The sequence below is a fragment of the Canis aureus genome, chromosome 16 (assembly GCF_053574225.1).
Source record: "Canis aureus isolate CA01 chromosome 16, VMU_Caureus_v.1.0, whole genome shotgun sequence".
Lineage (NCBI taxonomy): Eukaryota > Metazoa > Chordata > Mammalia > Carnivora > Canidae > Canis > Canis aureus.
Genome location: NC_135626.1, coordinates 61097572 through 61116557, shown reverse-complemented (window position 1 = coordinate 61116557; position 18986 = coordinate 61097572). Strand labels below are relative to the sequence as shown.

General features: G+C 57.2%; 1 protein-coding gene across 9 annotated transcripts in view; it reads left to right on the top strand.

Moving 5' to 3' along the window:
* RBFOX3 (RNA binding fox-1 homolog 3) overlaps positions 1-18986 on the top strand; it is a 447258-nt gene that overhangs the window by 330338 nt on the left and 97934 nt on the right. The window lies entirely within an intron of this gene.

Sequence of the window (18986 nt, the reverse complement as noted above, 5' to 3'; positions counted from 1 at the left end):
AGAGTCTAACGTCCTCCTTGGCAATTCTACTTTGGTGATCTCTTTTGTACTGTTCCTGCCCCCAAGCATGCCCCCGCCTCAAAAGTAGGCATTGGCCAAATGGCTAGGGAGCTAGCTCTGTGCCAGAACCCGGTTCGTGGGGAGGGCGGCTCTGGCTCCGCTCACTGGCGGGAGGGGCCTGAGAGGCAGGGCCTGGGGCTCCTCTCCCCATGCATGGCAGGGCCCCCTGGGACTGGCCGTCCTGTCTCTGTCAGTGTCCCATGTGGTTTGCGCTCCCCTTGCAAGGCCGCCTCCCTGATGTGCCGTTTCGTAAGCAGAGTCGTATCTTACGGGGCAGAAGCAACCAAAGGAATCTTCAGGTGAATCTGTTTGTAGGTTCAGGAATCCACCGTCTAAGGGATGATGTGGATGTTTTGTCTGGCTTGCAAGCTCAGATTATTGCACGTTCTTTTTTTTTTTTTGAACAGCTTCAGCAAGGTCTGTGCCTACAATCGACTACGCGTATTATGTAGGGTGTGTGATTTGATAAATTTCGACACAGGGGCATACCCATGATGTCATCACTACAGTCCAGCCGCTGGATGTGTTGGTCCATCACCCTCAAAAGTTTCCTCGTGCCCCTTCCTCTCTTCCTCCGGGCTGTCCAGTCCCCCTCCCAGGCAGACACTGATCTGCGTCCTGTTGCTCTGAGTGGTTAAACATTCTAGACAGTTAACATCATACTACATGTGCTCTTTTTGGTTGGTGGGCTTCTCTCTCCCAGCATTAGGTATCCTGAGACTCGCCCAGGTCGTGGTGCACGCGTGAAGAGTTAGTGCCTTTTATTATTATCATTATTATTATTATTATTAATTATTGCTGAGTAGTATTCTGTGCTCTGAATGCGCCACAGGGCATCCCTCCATTCACCCCTGGAAGGACACAGGGTCATTTCCAGCTTTGGTTATTAGTGCGTAAGGCTGCTGAGAGCATTCCCGCACAAGTCTTTGTATGGACACAGGCCTCCTTCTCTCCTGGGTACAGGACCTTACGCAGCCAAGTGGCTGGATTTCATGGTGCACTAAAGTGAATGTCAAACTTTTTTCCAAAGTGGTTGTGCCATTTCACACGCCCACCAGCCGTGCGCGGGGATTGCCTTCTGCATCCTCCCCAACACTTGGTGGTATTGGCTGCGGGAATTTTTGCCACTAAGATGGGCACAGGATGGTATTTCACTGTGGCTGAGTTCGCATTTCCCTAAAGCTGACGCTGAGCATCTTCTCATGTGGGTTGTTTGACGTCCATTATTTCTGTGAAGTGTCTGTCCCAACCATTAACTTTTTTTTTTTTTAAGTAGGTATTTGTCTTCTTACGGTATAGCCTTTGGGGAGTGCTTTATGTATACTGAGTACAAGTCCCTTATAGGTAGGTACATGCTCTGCAGACATTGCCTCCTAATTCGTCTGTCTTCCCACTCTCATAAAAGTGTCTTTTAAAGAGCGAACATTTGACATTTTGATAAATTCCAGTTTAACCATTTGTTCTTTGTGGATCGTACTTCTGATATTTTATCTAAGAAATCTTAGCCTGATCCAAGGTCACAAAGATTTTCTTTTCCTGTGCTTTCTTTAGACATCTTATAGGTGTCAGAGTTTATATTTTGATCTCTGGTTTATCTTGACTTCCTTCTTGCGTGTGCTAACAAAGCATTGATTGAAGTTCATTTTTCTGAACTGAATCTGTGTATTGATTTCAGTACTGTTTATTAAAAGACTATCCTTTCTCCCCTGAATTGCCTTTGCAAAAATCAGTCGTCATATATGTGTGGGTCCACTTGTGGACTTGGTTCCATTGATCTATATATAGTCTGTCTTAACGTCCTACCCCACCTGTTACGATTATCATAACTTTAGAACAAATCTTGAAATCAGGTAATGTTAACCTCCAACTTTGTTCTTTTATTAAAAAAAAAAGATTTTATTTAGCTATTCATGAGAGATACAGAGAGAGAGAGAGAGAGGCAGAGACACGGGCAGAGGGAGAAGCAGGCTCCCCGCAAGGAGCCCGATGTGGGACTCGATCCTGGATCCCAGGATCACGCCCTAAGCTAAAGACAGGTGCTCAACCACTGAGCGGCCCCAGTGTCCTGCCAACTTTGTTCTTGTTTTTCAAAGTTGTATTAGCTATTCTAGGTCCCTTAAATTTCCATATGAATTTTGGAATCAGCATGTGAATTATAGAAGAAAAAAAGCCTACTGGGATTTTGGTCAGGATTGCATCAAATCAATTGGGGGGAATCATTGACATCTTGATAGTATTGAGTCTTATGCCCCATAAACAAGTTATACCTCTTCATTTATTTAAGATTTCTTTAATTTCTCTCATCAGTGTTTTGTACTTTTCAGCATGTGGGTCATCTGAGCCTTTCTTTTGATCTTTTGTCAAACTGACCCTAAGTATTTTTTACTTTCATGCCACTTTAAATGGCTTTTTCCTTCAATTTCTGATTATTGCTATGTGTAGAATTTTTTAAAAAAATTTTATATTGATCTTGCATCTGCATTTTTACCAAATTTACCAACTAGTTCTAGTAACCATTTTGTAGATTTCAACATATTTTACACAGATTACCACGTTATTTGTGAAAAAAAGATGTTTTACTTTTTCTTCTTCTCCAATCTAGATGTCTTTTGTTCCTTTTTGTTGCCTTGTTCCACTGGCTTGAACCTCCAGCACACTATTGAATAGAAGTGTTAGGAGAGCAGGCATCCTTGTTTGGTTCCTGATAGTAAAGAGAACATAATTCCTTGACTGTTAGTTATAACTAACATTATAATGTTACCTGTAGGTTTTTCATAGATTCACTTCCATCCCAAGTCTATTGCCAGTGTGCTGAGCATTTTTATTGGTTTTTATTAGGAATCAGTGTTGAATTTTGTTAAATTTTTTTCCTGTGTCTATTGAAATGATCAGATGCTTTTTCTTAGTTCATTAATTTGATGAATTAGATTGGTTGATTTTCAAACTTGAAGTGAGTCTATAACTCACTATTTTTTGTTTTTCCTATTTTTCTTTATATCTTTTTTCCCTTTTTTTTTTGGCTTTCTTTTGAATTGAGTTTTTAAAATTATTGTATTCCATTTTATTTCCGTTCTTGACTTATTAGTTATAGCTCTTTGGTTTTTTATATTGAATGCTGCTTTAGAGTTTATGGGGTTTTTAAGCTGGTTACGGTCTACCTTCAAATGATGTTAATCCACTTCACAAGCAATATAAGCATACTGCCATTTCTTCCTCCTGGCCTTACACACATGTGTTATAAATCTTACAACACAAGGTTATTTTTGTTTATTTAGACAGTAGTATTTTAAAGGGATTTGAGTAAAAAGAACAAAATCTGTATTTATCCATATAGTTCCCATTTCTGATGGTCTCTATTCCTTTGTGTGAATCCATATTTCCATCTGGTGTCATTTCCCTTCTATCCAAAGGGCTCTCTCTTCAGTATTTGTTACAGCACCAATCTACTGGTGATAAATTCTTGCAGTTTTTTGTATGTCTGAAAAAGTCACTATTTCAACTTTGTTTTGGGAGACATTTTTGCAGGGTGTAGAGGTCTGGGTTGACAGGTGCTTTTTCTTTCAGTGCTACAAAGTTTCAGGGCCTGCCTGGCTCCCGTGGTCTCAGAGCCTACTGGCAATCCTCTCTTTGTTCTGTGCATAAAAATGTGTCCCGTTTCCCTGGATCCTTCTAATATTTTCTCCTGCAACATTTAATCTGCCATTGATTTCATCCAATGTATTTTTTTCACCTCAGACATCGTAGTTTATATCTGTACAAATTCAGTTTGCACATTTCTTGTATATCTTACACATCTGCACGTAATTTCTGAAACACATAGAATATAGTTGTAATTGTTTTCACATCCCTGTCTGCTAATTCTAGCATAGGTGTCAGTTCCGAGTTAGGTTCAAATGATTGATTTTTCTCCTCATTTCTTGCATGCCTGGTAATCAAAGATTACCAATCAAAGATTGGATGCTGGACATGGTAAATTCTACCCCATGGGCTGCTGGCTACTTTTATTCCTATAAATATTCTTGAGTTTTGTTCTGGGACACAGTTAAATTACTAGGATACTGTTTGATCCCCTCCTCTCAGATCTTACTTCTAAGATTGGCTAGATGGACCTGAGCCATGGTTAGTCTGGGTCAGATAATCCCACTACCAAGCCAAGGCCCTCTGAGCACTCTACCCATTGCTCCATGAACCATGAAGGCTTCCGGTGAGGCAGGCAGGGACACATACTTTTCCTGGCCCCATGCATGCAAGTACAGTTTCCCATAATCCCATAATCCTTTCACGTTGTTCTTCCCTGAGCCTCAGGGCTTTTGCTCCAGTGCAGGTGATGATCTGTACTCAGCTAAACAATCATGGGGACCCTCCATGGTCCTCTAAGATCTCCTTCCATCCAGCTCTCTCCTCTCCAGCACACTGGGTACAAGTCCAGCCATCCTGGGGTCCCCGGACTCTCAGTTCTGGCTCCTCAGCTCAGGGAGCTCACCATGCTTGACTTGGGGTCCCTGCATCTTGGCCTAGAAGCTCTGCACACAGTGAGCCACAGGGCAGCAGTGGAGGGTGGGGAGGGACTCCCCTCTGTGGTTGCCCGCTTCTCAGGGGTCACTGTCCTTCCTCATATACTGTCCGTGTCTTGAAACTCATTCCCGAGTGACCTGCTGTTGTGCCAAGTGGGAAAGTAGGTTAGTCCCTACTTCTCTGTCTTGACCAGCAATGGAACCTTCTTCCTGTTTCAGCACAGATCCTGTCACATGCACTGATCGTTAGGCCTACCTGGCCTACCATTCCTGGCCCTCCTCCCCACTCCCCTTCTCAGTCAGTGCTAGTTCGAGGCTTGTAGGCCTGGGGACACACGCCCTGAGCACAGAGACAGATGCCCTTGTTTCGTTTGTCTTGAGATTGGCCTCCTCCGCAACGAGGAGGCATCTGCAGTAGCAGGAGCTTAGCTCCTAAAGGATGGCTAGAGGGCTCTTCATAGAACCTCTTCTCAGGAAAACATTTTGATCGTAAAGAATAAGGGAGTGGAACCTCAGTGGGAGGGGAGGCCAGGAAACTGCAGAGAAGGGAACCCAGAGCCCCCCAGCGGCCCCACTGCCTCGCTGAGTAAGCCTGTCATGGTGTACAGGGTCCTCCTTGCCCCAAAAAGAGGAACCAAGCAGGGAGGAGGACCCATCGAGACCATTCACTCTTCTGAATCCCAGTCCCCACACTCTCCTCTGTTTATTGGGGCCTAGACAGAGCCACACTCTTACCCCGATCTGTGCACAGCATTTCCCAGCATACCAGGGCCTCAGACAGCCATCGGCACATTCAACACGTGTTGTCCCGTTTGACGCTCTCTTACGGGTGGGGGAAACTGAGACTTAGGAAAGGCAAATGATCTGCCCAGGCTCACAAGGCAAGACCGCAGCCTTGGCTGTCCAGGCTTCTTTTCCTGCTGGAGATTTCCCTTGAGCAAAGTTGATGTTCCTGGTAAGAGAATGCAGATTTCTTGAGCTTGGTCATCTGAGCCTTTCTCATAGATGCCTCCACCTGCCACACTGAAGCCAATTGGCCAGCATGGAATACAGTGGACTCCACCACTTCTGGCCAATGAGGGCTCTCATCTCTTTGGAGAAAGCATTTCCATTGTCAAGGTCTTTGGCTGTCTAGTCTCCTGGGACTACAAAGCTCCTAACTCACTGTAGAGCCTTTTCAGGAATATCTCGTGTTTGGAGCTCTCTGATACATATGCACACGTGTGTTTGGACTAGTGCATCAGTTAGGCCGCCACAATGGAAGAAAAGTATAGGGGGAGATGCCCAAAAATGTTGACCATGAAGAGTTCACCCAGACCCATGGCCATTTTGACCCTGCTAAGGCCAAAGCTATTTTGCATCAGCTGAACACGAGTACCAGGTCCCAGAAAGTCAGCTCCCAAATTCCCAAGTCCTGGGTCGCGGGGACTGAAAAGTGTCCCCAACGCCTCCCTTGGCTTTCAGATATATCCAGCTGGGTGGTTTTGTGCTTACCCACAAACGAAGCAGGACATGAAATATTTGAGAGGGGATTGGAAGGTAACAGAGAGAGGAGTCTGTGTACTTGCGCGTGCTTGTGCGAAAGTATAAAAACCCCGAGTCTGTGTTTTCCCCAGGGTATTAATTACAGTTGGAAAGGAGGCTTGTCCGGGCGTGTTCCGCTTGGGCAGAGTAATTTATCATCTGGTTTTGGGGAGCGGGAGGCAGGTCACGGTGCAGAGAGCAAGACACACATCTCTCTCTCTCTCTCTCTCTCTCACTCAGACTTCACAGCCGTCCCCACCTGCTCCAGGGTGGACAGCTCTGCCCAGGGACACGTGCCCCAGGGGAGCACAGAGAGCTCTGCAGGGGAGAGAGGGGAGATGGGAAGGCCCTGACATGATCCTCAGGGGACAGGCCATGAGGGGAGAGGCCTGTGCAGCTCTAGGCGCTTGGACATCTGCCTTTGTTGGGGGCAGGGCCGGCCTGGCTGCACACACCTGATTCCTGTCGGCCCCCAGTGACCCCCAGTGATGAGGACAGAAGGGCAGGTGGTCTCTGGTGGGTGGGGAGCAGGGGGCTCCAACGGGATCTTACTCCCGTTGATGGCTAGTCTGCATAGGTGTCTCGTCACCACCCAGCAACGTGGCTGTTACAGCTTAGGGCCGCTCTGGCCTTGGTGGGACAGCTGGAGAGGGGAAGTGAGCCCAGGGGACCTGGCCACTCCACCCTCTGCCTCTGGGTCCCTCCACTCTCGGCTGAGCACCAGCCCTCTCCCCCCCCCCCACCCCCACATCCCTCAAGCCTGGGTCAAGGTCTTGCTGGCACTTTGCTTCCCTCCTCTGAGCCATCACACCCCTGCTCCTGCCTCCCGCTGCTGCTGGCAGACACCAGCCCCGGGAGCCTGGAGTGACGACCCTCACTTTTAAGCAAACTAAAAATTGTTTTTCTGAAATGTTAGCAATTATATAATAAGTATTCATCGTTACGTCAAGTCCTTCGGCCGACTGCTCCCCGTCTGCCCTCCCCGTCTGCCCTCCCCGTCCGCCCCAAGCCGGCCGATAGTGGGCAGGGCCCCGTCCCCGCACCTCATCCTCCTGCGGAGGGACAGGCCTCCCACGGCCCGGTGACCCTGTCATGAGCACCTCCCACGGCCCAGTGACCCATGAGCACCTCCCATGCTTGGGAATCACTGAACCCATCAGACAGGTACTCCAGCAGATCATCCGGGTGGGGGTCCTCCTTGGTTTCTGCCGTCATCGCTGGGGCCACCGCTCCAGCAGGTCTGTGGGAAGGGAGGGAGAGAAGCACTCAGAGTGGAGGCCCGCCTCGCCTCTGCAGGCCTCCCCTTGCTCTGCTATGCACCCCACAGCGCTGTCTCTTGGGGCTTCCTGTGTGACCCGTCCCCAGGATGTGGCCTGCAGGGCTGCTGGTCTCTGCCCAAACCAGCAGGATGTCTCCACCACCCCGGCCCTCCACCCCGGGTTGGGTGCACAGCCTGCCAGTCACGGCCACTTTGCAGATGACCTGGAGAGAGGGTAGGAGGGAGACGCAGGAACCAGGACAGGGGCAGAGCAGGGGAGGGCCGGAGGAGCCGCTTCCACAGCTGCTCGGTGCAGGCCAGGCCCAGAGGTCCCTGCCTGGAAGGCCGAGTGGGACCCCGGCGCTTCCCGAACAACTGTGCAGAGCCTGCGTTTTCCCCCTCGAGTGTCACGGCGCATGTACTCACGTCCCCCTCCTTGATGTCTCTCGATTGGGACTATAGTGATGATTGTTTATCAGATCCCCCTGCCCCGGGCCCAGGCCCTTCACCTGGGGGATCCTTAAGCCCTGAAACCATCCAGAGAGGTCAATGTTGTTATCCTCGCTTTGCCAAAAAGGAAACTGAGGCTCAGAGAGGTTAAGTGACTGGCTCAAAGCCACACGGTGAGTGAACAAAGACGCACCACACGTTCTCGTCATCAAGGTTGGAAGGGTGAGCGAGGACTGCTCATCGGGCCAAGAAGTCCTCCCCACTCCTCAGTGGGGCTCTGAGGAAATCTTAAGGGTGGGTGGAGGTGATCTTGAGGTATTTGTCCTCCGACACCCGTCCCTCCCCGTCCTTGTAAGGGATGTGCTCCCGAGGGTGATGATGATGCTTTTAAATAGTCGAAGTTGGACTGTGCCCCTCCTCTGCTCACACCCTCCTGTGGCTCCCCGCTCTCTTGGAGAAAGGCAGAGTCGTCACAGTTCCCTCCCGTATGAGACCTCCCATGATCTGGCCCCATCACTCCTCTGACCCCTTCTCCAGCTGCTCGCCCTCATTCTCATGGCTCTAGCTCACGGGCCACCTCGCACATTCTCTGGATGGCCAGGCACATCCCATGAGTGACAGGGCCTTCGTCCGGGGCGCTCCCTCTCCTGGACGAGCCGTAGGGCTCTCTCCCTCGACTCCTCCAGGTTGGCCTACAGATCACCCTCTCGATCAGGTCCCGCCTGACCACCCCCTTCTAGTCCAGGACTGGCCAACAGTGCGGTCAGGTGCTTTCAGCGTCGCCGAAATGACTGTCTCCAAAGAACGCTGGCTGCAGGGATGCCCCGGGTGCTGTGCCGCAGGGCCCTGCCCTCGACCCTGTCCTCGGGATGACCTTTAACCGGTGATGTGCGGAAGTGTGGCTCAGGCCTGGCGCAGGTTCTAGCCCATCGGACAGAAGTGAGGGGCGTAAGCAGTAGTTGGCCTGGTCTGCTGGCCAGAAGCACAGATGAGATTTAACAGCACATAGTAAGAACTCATGTGAAATCTCGCTCTCGGGCCCAAAAACCCTAAACGGCTGGTTGTAAGAGGAGGGAGACCCAGAGGCTTTCATGTTGGCGACTTTGGTATAATTAGGAGGACAGTTTCCGGGCCCAGAGTGCGTGGCCTGAAACAACAGACACGCACTCCTTGCAGCTCCCGAGGCCGGAGGCTGGGACCAGGGCACTGGCACAGTTCTGGGGAGGGCTCCCTCCCCTGGGGCCCCAGACGGCGGTTTTCACGTGGTGCTCGCACGCGGCGGCGGGAAGCTGAGGCAGGAGCCAAGCTCCCCTGTGACTCTTAACAAGGGTGCTTACCCCAGCCCAGGGGCCGCAGCCCGCACGGCCTCACCCGATTATCATCCCCTCCCAAAGCCCCTCCAAACACCAGCGCACAGAGCGGAGGTGGGGGGTATGGTCACCCTAGATCTAAGTGGCTGCCCTCAATGCCCTCTTTACTTGCATGAGTAAAGGCACACATGATGGACGGCAGAAGCTGGCCGGATGGAGCCTCCCCGGAATGTTGGGCTCACCCTGGACGTGGCTGCCCTGAGCCAGGGGGACGTTCCAGGGCACATCCCCAGTGAAATGGCTGTAGGGGCCACGGCTGTTTGCCCAGGGGTGTGTCTCAGATATCTGAGGGCTGCCCTAGTGGAAGACAAGGTGGGGGGCTCAGGTCCAGGAAGATGAGGGTGACGGGTCCTGGCGGGCAGATATCGGGGAGGGGGGCTGCCTGAGGAGAGCTTCCTAGGGGTGACCTGCATGGGGGTGGGGTGAGGTGTGCTGGTCTTCCCTCCCTGTCCGCAGAGTCTGTAGAGGTTGCGTGAGTTGCGAGTCGGGAGGGGGGCGCCAGGGGACTCCTCAGGCTCTTCATAGGGGGATGCGGGGTGGTGCTCCGTGGCCACCGACTGTCACTGCTCCGGAAGGAGAAGCTCTGCTTTCAGCAGGACACGAACGGGGGGCAGCAGGTGGGAAGTGTGACAGGGGACCAGGAGGTGCAAGGTGCGAGGTGCAAGGTGCGAGGGCGGCAGTGGAAGTCCAGCCTGCCCTCCCTGCCCTCCCCGCGCCCTCCCGCTCTTCCCGCCCCCTCACCCCGGCTCCTCTTGCTCCCTCTCCCAATGCCCAGGTGCGCTTTCCTTCCTAAATCCTCTCTCCTGCTGCTGAATTATTGAAAGTGTTGTTTGCTTTATTGCTGTGCTGGAGGGGCGCTGCCGCAGAGCAGCTGAGCCTAGAATGTGTCCACAGTCCGGAGCGTCGCCCGAGGCCCTCAGGATCCCCTCCCCAGGCCTCTCCGCGGGGGGGGGGCGAGCTGCCCCCAGTCCCTTTCCTCTTGCTCCCCTCATCGTTTATTTATAACTGCTCCTGTCCTGACCAGATGATGCTGCATCCATGCCACCAGTCTGGAGGCCCGGGATTGACTTTGTGGCAGATGGCACCGCCCAGCCCAGGTGCAGGGCCACATCTCCACGCCGAGGTGCTGGGACGTCCGTCCCGCAGCTGACCAGCCGAACAGCTCCAGGGCATCCGTGGAAGTGGCCGGCAAACGGGGGCGGGGTGGGGGCTGACTCTGATGCGTGTGCCACACTGGTGTGTTTACGGGGGAGGGTTGGCGTGTAGGTGTGTGTGTGGGTGCACATGTATGTGATTGTGTGTGTGCAGGACAGGATTGGTGTCTGTGTGCGTGTGCACATAGGCCTGTGGCTCCATGTGCGGCATGTGCATCTCCACATGTTCACACAGGTGTGGATTTTCACAGCAGGCATCCTAGGGCTGAACTCGGCACAGGCCCTATTGGTGAGATGTTGCCATCCGAGCCGATCGCTCCAGAAGGGGTGATGGTGTGGCCGCCCCAGAGTGGAGAGGACGCCAGGAGACATCTGGTTTCTTCTGGAAGCCTCTGGCAGCATCGTCAGGCTTCTGGGGACAGAGCGTCGTGCCAGAGGGCTGAGCCATCAGAGGCGGGGGACAGAAGGGGATGGACTTCCCCACTCACTCCCCGGAGGTGGGGTGCAACATCCACCAGACCCTCCAGGCCGGAGCCCGTCGGATGCTGGGCTGGGAGACCCAGCTGGTCGAGGTGACAGCTCAGGGGGGCTCTCTAGACAAACCCAGAGGTAATGGGACCAGGTGGCAGCCCTGAGTTGAGCCCCCAGCATGTGGCTGCCCGTCCACCTTGGCCAGGACCCAGAGAAGGACACCCAGAGCCCCAGGGTGGGTGTGGGGCACCGCTCCTCACCGGGAGCCCGACCCTTCCTGCTGTCCTGTTCCCCGTCGCTCACCCTCCCGTGGTCCCTGGGGGCTTGTTTGCATGTCCTCTGGCCGTTGGTCATTTGGCCAGGCTCCCCCAATATTTGAAGCAGCCTGGGAGCAGGCTTGGTGCTATCACCCCAGTTTAGAAATAAGGAAACTTGGGGCACCTGGATGGCTCAGAGGTTGAGCATCTGCCTTCAGCTCAGGGGGTGATCCCGGGGTCCTGGGATCGAGTCCTGTATCGGGCTCCCCACAGGGTGTCTGCTTCTCCCTCTGCCTGCGTCACTGCCTCTCTCTCTATGTCTCTCATGAATAAATAAATAAAATCATTTAAAAAAAGGAAACTGAGGCTCAGAGCAGCGCTGTGAATGGCAGAGCCAGGCTTGCTGCCCTCGGGCCTCCAGCCCCTCTGGCCGGGCTCATTGCTTGGCACGGGCTGGCTCCCAAGCGCTTGCCAGGGGGGCCGAGAAGCTTGTCAGACCTTCTGCAGGCCCAGCAGTGGGTCCCTGGGGAGTGAAGCCTCCTCTGAGCCTCTGCTTTCTTTCTTTCTTTTTTTTTTTTTTTTGTATTTTTTTTTTTTTATTGGAGCTCGATTTGCCGACATACAGCATAACACCCAGTGCTCATCCTGTCAGGTGCCCCCTCAGTGCCTATCACCCAGTCACCGAATCCACTAGTGTTCATGGCTTGTGAAGGACTTTGGAAAACAGCTCCAGAGAGTGTGGTGTGAGCACACCCCCTGCCCCCCGAGCCCCCACCCTCGCCCACCAGCACCCTGCCCACCCCAGCAGCTCCATCCGGGCACCTCCCTGGAGCTCACAGGCGGGCCCTGCAGGGGAGCCAGGGTGCCGAGCCAGGGGCTCCCACCATCACGCCCCTCCTCTCCCTCCGGCTCAGCCCAGTCCCCTTCGGATGGGGGGATGAGGTGGCCTGGAGGGGGCGGTCCCCTGAGGCCACTCATGGACCTCCCTGTGCCCCCCTCCCCACAGCAGGCCTTGGTGGGGGGCGGGAGGGGGGAGGCTGGCGAAGTGCTGAGCTGTCAGAGGCGGTTCTTGCCTTCTCCGAGCCTGAAGACAGCAGCACACACGTCCCTCTGTCCCTGTGTCAGCCACCAGCCCGAGCCCCAGAGTGACGGGGGTCCGGGGGGCCCTGCCAGCGTGCAGGACCCCACCCCCCAGGCGGCCTCTGGGCCTCGGTTTCCCTCCCCGGAAGGGACCGTAAGAGCTACAGAAAGAATAGCCTCCTTTTTTCTCCTCCTTTGCATCCCTCAAGAGGGGGTGACGGCCTGGGCGGCCGGGGCCCCTCGGGGGCTGGTGGCCCGCAGACCGCGCTGGCCTGAAGTGCTGGGGGCTGAGCAGAACCAGGAAAGCTGGATTCCCAGGCCGCACCTCCAGCTGCACAGGGGAGAAGCAGGAGGGCAGCATGAAACCTGGAGGGGGCAGAGGGGGCAGCCCCACCCCCACACCCCTGCCCTGTGACCCCCACGGCACCCCAACACACCACCCCCCTCCGGGCTGACCTCCTCTCTATGGGCCTGCCAGGCGCCCAGGCTTCTGCTCCCCTCCCTCTCTGCCACCTGGGGGAGGGGCCTGGGGGCTGGGGCTGGGGCAGGTCCCCCCCTGCCCCCCCCCACACCCAGCTCCCACAGCCCCTCCCTCTGAAGCCATCAGTGGTTGCCTACACCTGCGTTCTCCCCTTTCCCAAAGAAGCACCTGCTCCCCAATCCCCTCCCACATCCAGGGCCACACACCACCTCCCTCTGACCCCAGGGCAGGCCCAGGCACCCGGAGGAGGGAGGGGAGGACTGGAGGAGTGCAGAGGAAGAGGGCAGGGCGGCACTTAGCCCAGTGGCTGCTGAACAGACCGGAGCTGCCTCAGCCCCGCTGCCCCTGGGGCCTTGTCCCCGCCCCCGCGAGCCTGCCCGGAGCCAAGGGTCCGAAATGGTATATTTTTGGGTGTGTACCCAGTGAGGGCGCTCAGCCGTGGTGTCAGCCCCCGCAGACCCAGACCCAGGGCTGAGATGTGCAGGAAGCGCAGAGTGCCCCCCACCCTGCCCCCAGCCCTCCCCACCTGTCCCCAGGGCCTGGCCGCAGGGTGCCGCAGGGTGTAGGGCTCAGGGGTGTCCCCAGGACAAGTGCCACCCGTGGAGGGGGACGGGGCAGGGGCCACAGTGGGGACTGGGTGAGACTCTGTATGCCCTGCGTGCTCTGTCTCCCCAGCGGGCCCGGGGTGTGGGGGGAACCTTCTGGGAATCCCCAGAGCAAACTTCAGGTGGCTCCCAAGACCTCGGCACCCTCACCCGCATCTTCTCTGCTCCCTTCCTCCCTCCCCTCCTCCCTGAGCCACAGAATCAGGTGGGGAAACTGGATCTTGGGAAGAATAATGAGGAACGCAGAGGTGAGCCCCCAGCTGATCCCCCAGCGCTCTGAGCAGGGGGAGGGGGAATCCAGGAAGCTAAGGGACCCTAGTGAGAGGAAGCCTCCCAACCAGCAGCCCCCTTCCTGCCCCCCTCAGCTGGCAAGGAAGTGACGGTGACCTGGGGACCAGGGTGGGGGTCCCGGCCCCCCAGGGGCAGCAGGGGCACGAGGCAGGAAGGGCCCCCAATGCAGGGTTAGGAGAACCTCTTCCTTCCAGTGAAGTTGGGCTGAAGTGGGAGAGGGTGAGGCCTGGCGTGTGCATGTGCACGTGTGTGCGTGTGCGTCCATGTGCATGGGCACATTTCTCCCACGACCGTTGGCCTCCAGGCTCCCGTGGACGTGGTTTGGAAGTCGATGTGAGTTTTGTGGTTTCCTTGGGAGGGAAGACCTGCCCCGGCTGCGGGCTGGCTGCCCCACGCGCGTGCTTCCTCCGGGCAGCCCTCAGCCTGGCCCGCAGCTTCCTCCCCCAGGGCCACAGCCAGGGCCCAGCTCCAGGGCACCGGCGCTGAGGGGCCCCCGGGCGGCTGGACCCGGGGTCCGGCAGGGAGTCAGCGGGAGCCCCAGAAGGGAGCCGGGGCCGCCGGGAGCCAGGCGACCGTGGTCAGCCTCCCGGCTGAACTTAGAGGCCACGCTCCCAATCCAGGCAGAAGTGGGGCCACGTGTCCGTCCCTGGCAAAGGCTGTTGGTGCTGCTGGAAATGTCCCGGCCGCACCCCGCCCCCCGGTACTCGGGCTGCTAGGGGTTCCGCGGGTTCCTCCCTCGAGGGCAGCCTCCAGGGCACTGACCCTCAACTTGCGGGCAGAACAGAGTCCGCTCTGCATCCTGACTTGGGGCCACATCTGTGAGCTGGCTCCCGGCCCTCCAGTGGCCTGGGATCCCCCCACCCGCCCCCCGGAGCCTGGCAAGGGCAGGAGGTGCCCCTGGGGGCTGGATGAGGCCAGAGCGGGCCCTCTGCTTCCCACTGGGCTGCGGGCTCCTCGGGCTCCTCGGGCTCCTGACTCCCGGAGCCCCTCCCTCCTCAGTGCCCTCTGTTCTCCCCCACGGTCCCTGGCAGGCCCTGGGGATGTGTGGGGGGCGGGCAGGGAGGTCCCCTGGCTGCATCTCTGAGGCTGTTTTAGGACAGGGTCAGGCTCCGCTTCCCGGCCGGGGGCCGATGCTGTAGAAAGGTCGGGGGGGCAAACAGGAGGCACACACACCATCTCCTCTGCTGGACCCGCCCCCCCCATCTGGGGACACAGCGCCCCCAGCCCCAGACCCTTCTCCTTCTTTATCCTACGGGTCACGGGAGGGCCCCTGACCCCCACTCCTGGCACCTGCTGCCCCCTTCCTCACTGCCCAAGGCCCAGCCCCCAGCACCATCCACCAGGGTCGTACCTTTGTGCCCTCAAGTCCCAGCCTGGAGCACAGAGTCCTTTCCCATCCAGCCTCCGTTGTCCCAGCTCAGCCCCTGCAGCTCCTCCACCTTCCCATGCCCCCTGTGGTGCAGCTGGGGACATGCTCCTCCTAAAACGCCCTGCCCATGGCCCCACTTTCATCTGCAACCCCATCAGCTGGCTCCTCCCTTCCCTTCAGCATAAGCCTGCTGGGAGGGAGACAGGAGGCAGTGCCAGGCAGCTTAGATGTCACCACCTCCGGGAAGCCTTCCTTGACCACCACGCAGCACAGTGTTGTGCCTTCCTCTGCACCTGCACGCACTGGTCCGAGGGTGCTACCGTGACCCATATGCTGTGCCATCTCCCCTCCACCAGCAGCCCCTCCAGGACCCTGACTGCGTCTTGCTCAGCGTTTTTTGCTGCCCACATTGTGACTGCTGGATGCCCAGGGTCCAGAAACCTTGTGCGCTAGAATGAATGAGTGAGTGTGTTCCAAGGGGCGGGGCGGGGCCCGGTCACAGAGTGACCCCTGAAGGCCTGTGCATCCATCCCTCCCAGGCCTCCCCAGCTGGCCTTGCGCTGTGGGCCCAGCTGGCCGCATGGCTTCCCATGCTCTGCACACAATGTTTCAAGGGGACGTGGGACAATCTTAAAGGTGACAAAGTTGCAGCCCACAGTTGGCTGTGGAGAGAGTCCACGATGAGCTGGGGCCGGGGGCCTGGCTGTGGTAAGGCTGGACCAGCCGTGCCTGGCCATGAGGTTCACTGCTGCTCTGTGCACGAGGCCTGCCACCGGCTCTGGGGGCATCTCTGTGTTCGGACGGTCTGAGTGGGGGCCCAGCTGGAGGGGAGCGGCCCCCGAGAAGGGGGGCAGAGGGGCCTGGGGTGGGAGGGCCACCGGGTCTGAGCAGGGGGCCCACTGCCGGGGGCGGGGCCTTTGCATCCCAGGCCTGGCCTGGGACCCTGCTCCACTGCTCAAGAGCTGTGTGACTCCAAGGAGTCACCAGACCTCTCTGAGCTCCAGGTGGCTCCTCCATAGACTAGGTCCCCAGGCCATTGGGCAGGCTGGAGGAGAATCGGAGATGGGTCATGTACTCCGCGCCCATTACAGTGGAAGAAGGGACAGGGTCCCTGGGATGGCGTGACGTCCTCTTGTTCTCACCCACTTGGGCTCTGCTCAAGGACACATCTCCTCCTGCAGAAGCTTCCTCCGGCTTCCCTGTTGTGGGCCCACTGTCGGGCCTATGCTGACGGTGGCCTGGGTCCACCTTCCTCACCCACACCCTACGGGATGTGCAAGGAGGAAGCTCAGACCGCTGGCCGAGGTGTCCAGTGTCCCTTAGCCGCCCGAGGTGGAGCCAGGACTGGAACTACTTCTGTTCCTCCAGAGGCTTTCCTGCACTTGGGTCATGCGCTCCTGCAGTGTCTGCCCTCCCACATCTTCTGGTCCATGTCTGATGTCCAACCCTGTGTACCTGGTGGGGCCCACAGGGTCTTCCCTAAGCCCTGACCTATTATTCTCTCTTGCTAGGCACCCCAGGCTGGCAGTGTGGGCAGGTGATGTGTGCAATGCCGTCTAGATGTGCCCTGGCTGGGGAGGAGCTCAGCAAACATTTGTGAGCAGATGGATGGATGGATGGATGGATGGATGGATGGAGAAAAGAAGGAAGGAGGGAAGAAGGGGGCAGGCAGGGTGGTGGCGGCCTGTCCTCGGGTACCAGAACGCCTGCCATCACTGAGCATGAGCAGGGGCACCGTCAGAGCCGCGGCCTCCATAAAGCCCCAGCATGGGGCCGGGGGTGCCATGTGGCCTGGTGGTTGGTGGGGCCGCCCAGAGCGGATGCGGTGCCCCCCGCCGGCCTCTCCTCCCACTGTTGCTGGGCTCAGCTCACAGGTGCACAAGGGCGGCCGCGTGCCAGGTGAGGGTCCAGCAACACCAGCGGCCGCGGCTGCCAGACCTCAGCGATGCACGCCCCTGGGACAGAGGGTGGTCAGACACATGGTCTGGGGAGAAAGACAGTGGCCCAGGGTGTGTGAGCAGCTGGAGGGGTGGCTGGCAGAGGAGGAATAGGACACTGGGAGCCGGGCTGGGTCCTCCAGCCGTGGCTTGGCTGGCAGGAGAGGCTGGGGTTGGGGGGCCGGTGGGTGGCTGCGTAATTGGCAACAGGCGGAGATGCCAAAGCAAAACTCTCCAAATTAGCAGTAATTGCAGGAGAAATAAAGAGCAAACAGGGCGCACTGAATGAGGTTTTCTATAAATATTATGTTTTTTAAAGTTTGCCCTAGAGTAATAGAAGCTGTTTAAACGCTAATATCCTGTCTGTGCATTTAAAAAGCCTTATAATGAGGATTTAGTGTCTTCCCTTCCCGAGGCCTGGGATCTGGGGGCCCCTGGGTCTCCGGCCTCCTGTCTCCCCAGCGGCTCGGGATGGGCACCCCCTGGAGTCTGAAAAGCCGGTGTGGACGCAGCGCAGCACCCCCAGGCAGACACAGGTGCCCCTCCTGCTGCGCATGCCCAGGGCGCCCGGGGCTGCAGCCCCGCCTGGCTGGCGTTCCCTCCTCTCCTCCTTCCAGCCAGGGAGGCCGGGCAGCGGTGTTCTCTGGGCCTGAACACTTTTTCTCAAGCCTTGGCCACGCCTGGCTCCTGCTGTGAAGGCCGAGAGCCCCAGGGTCCCCTAGACCTGCCTGCGGGCCGCCTTTCCCCTCGGCCAGCGGGGGAGCTTGTCTAATTAATGAGGAGATGGGCGCTCCTGGGTGAGGCACCTACAGGATAATGTCTGGTTTTATTAAAACCATTATGCAAAGTGTTCGCTCATGCCAGCCACAGGCGCGCGGGCGTTTTCAAGTGGTGAGGGAGATGGGGTAGGAACCGGCCCCCTGCATCGCCGGAGAGGCCACTTGGGCAGGGCCCAGGCCTGGCTAGGAAAGCGCTGGCAAGGAGTGCCCCGCCCCCAGCTCCGCCTGAGGCCATCAGGGAAGACATGCAGCCCCCGGATCCCATTTCTTCACGTGCCTTGGGTGTGCGGGGGCTGCGTGGGACACAGACTGACCCTGGCGTGGTTTGTGGAGGGGCTTCAGGACGCTCGTCCATCCAGCTGCCCCTGGCGCCACTTTCAAGGGCAGAAACAGGTCTGGTTGCCGTGGCAGTCCGTGGGCTGGTGCCCATACAATGCAGGCGGCACCCACATGGAAGCTTCCAGCTCATCCACAATCCCCACTGCAGGCAGTGCTGGGTGCAGATGGGCGGGGAGGGTGTGGGAGACGCCCGGGCTTGGGTGCTGGGGCTGCTGCACCATCCAGTGGTGACACCAACAGCCTGTCCACCCCCCACCCCACCCCCCACCCCGGGGCACAGATGTTCCCAGTGCCTCAGCTCCCGGGGCTGGGAGGCAGTAGGAGCCCATCTACACCTGTTGGCAGTGCCAGGTCACCCGTTGATACAACGTCCTGGGTGTGAGGTGGTCGGCAGCCCTGGTGGAGGTGCAGTGTCCCTCGCCGTGGAAGGTCGGGGGAGCCTCACGAAACAACAAGCAGGAGTAAACCAGGGAGGGAGGGGAGCTGCGCCCTGAGCCATGCCGACCCCAGTGGCCCCTGGACAGGGCCCAGCCCTTGCCTTCTGCCATCATTGCCCAGTTTGGCAGTCACTATGTACAGGGCCCTGGGAGGTGTCGCAGGTAGATAGCATGGGACTGTCCGAACCGGTGGATGAAGACAGAGATGCTCGGTGTGCTTGAGTGCGATGGCCTCTGGACCGTGAACTTGCTCCTTTCCCACACCTCTCATCCTCCCTGGGACATACAGGCGGGGGAGATGCATCCCACCTACCTGCCCCCCATCCGCCGCTGGCCCTAACGTGCTCACAGGAGAAACAGGGGACTCTGTCCCATTTCCATTACTCAAGTGTTCCTGTCTGGAATGGAGCTGAGGTGACATCCATGTCCAGGCCCCAAGGAAGTGGCAGGGAGCCAGAGACTGGGAGCGGGGGGGACCCACTCCTGTTCACAGCCCTGTCCCATCCTCACCCTTCCCAGCCCCCTAAACAGAATTGGGGCCCACAGGAGACCGCAGTTCCCAAAGAGCCAGGAAGTAAGGACACGATGGCAGCCATGCTCCATAGGGCTG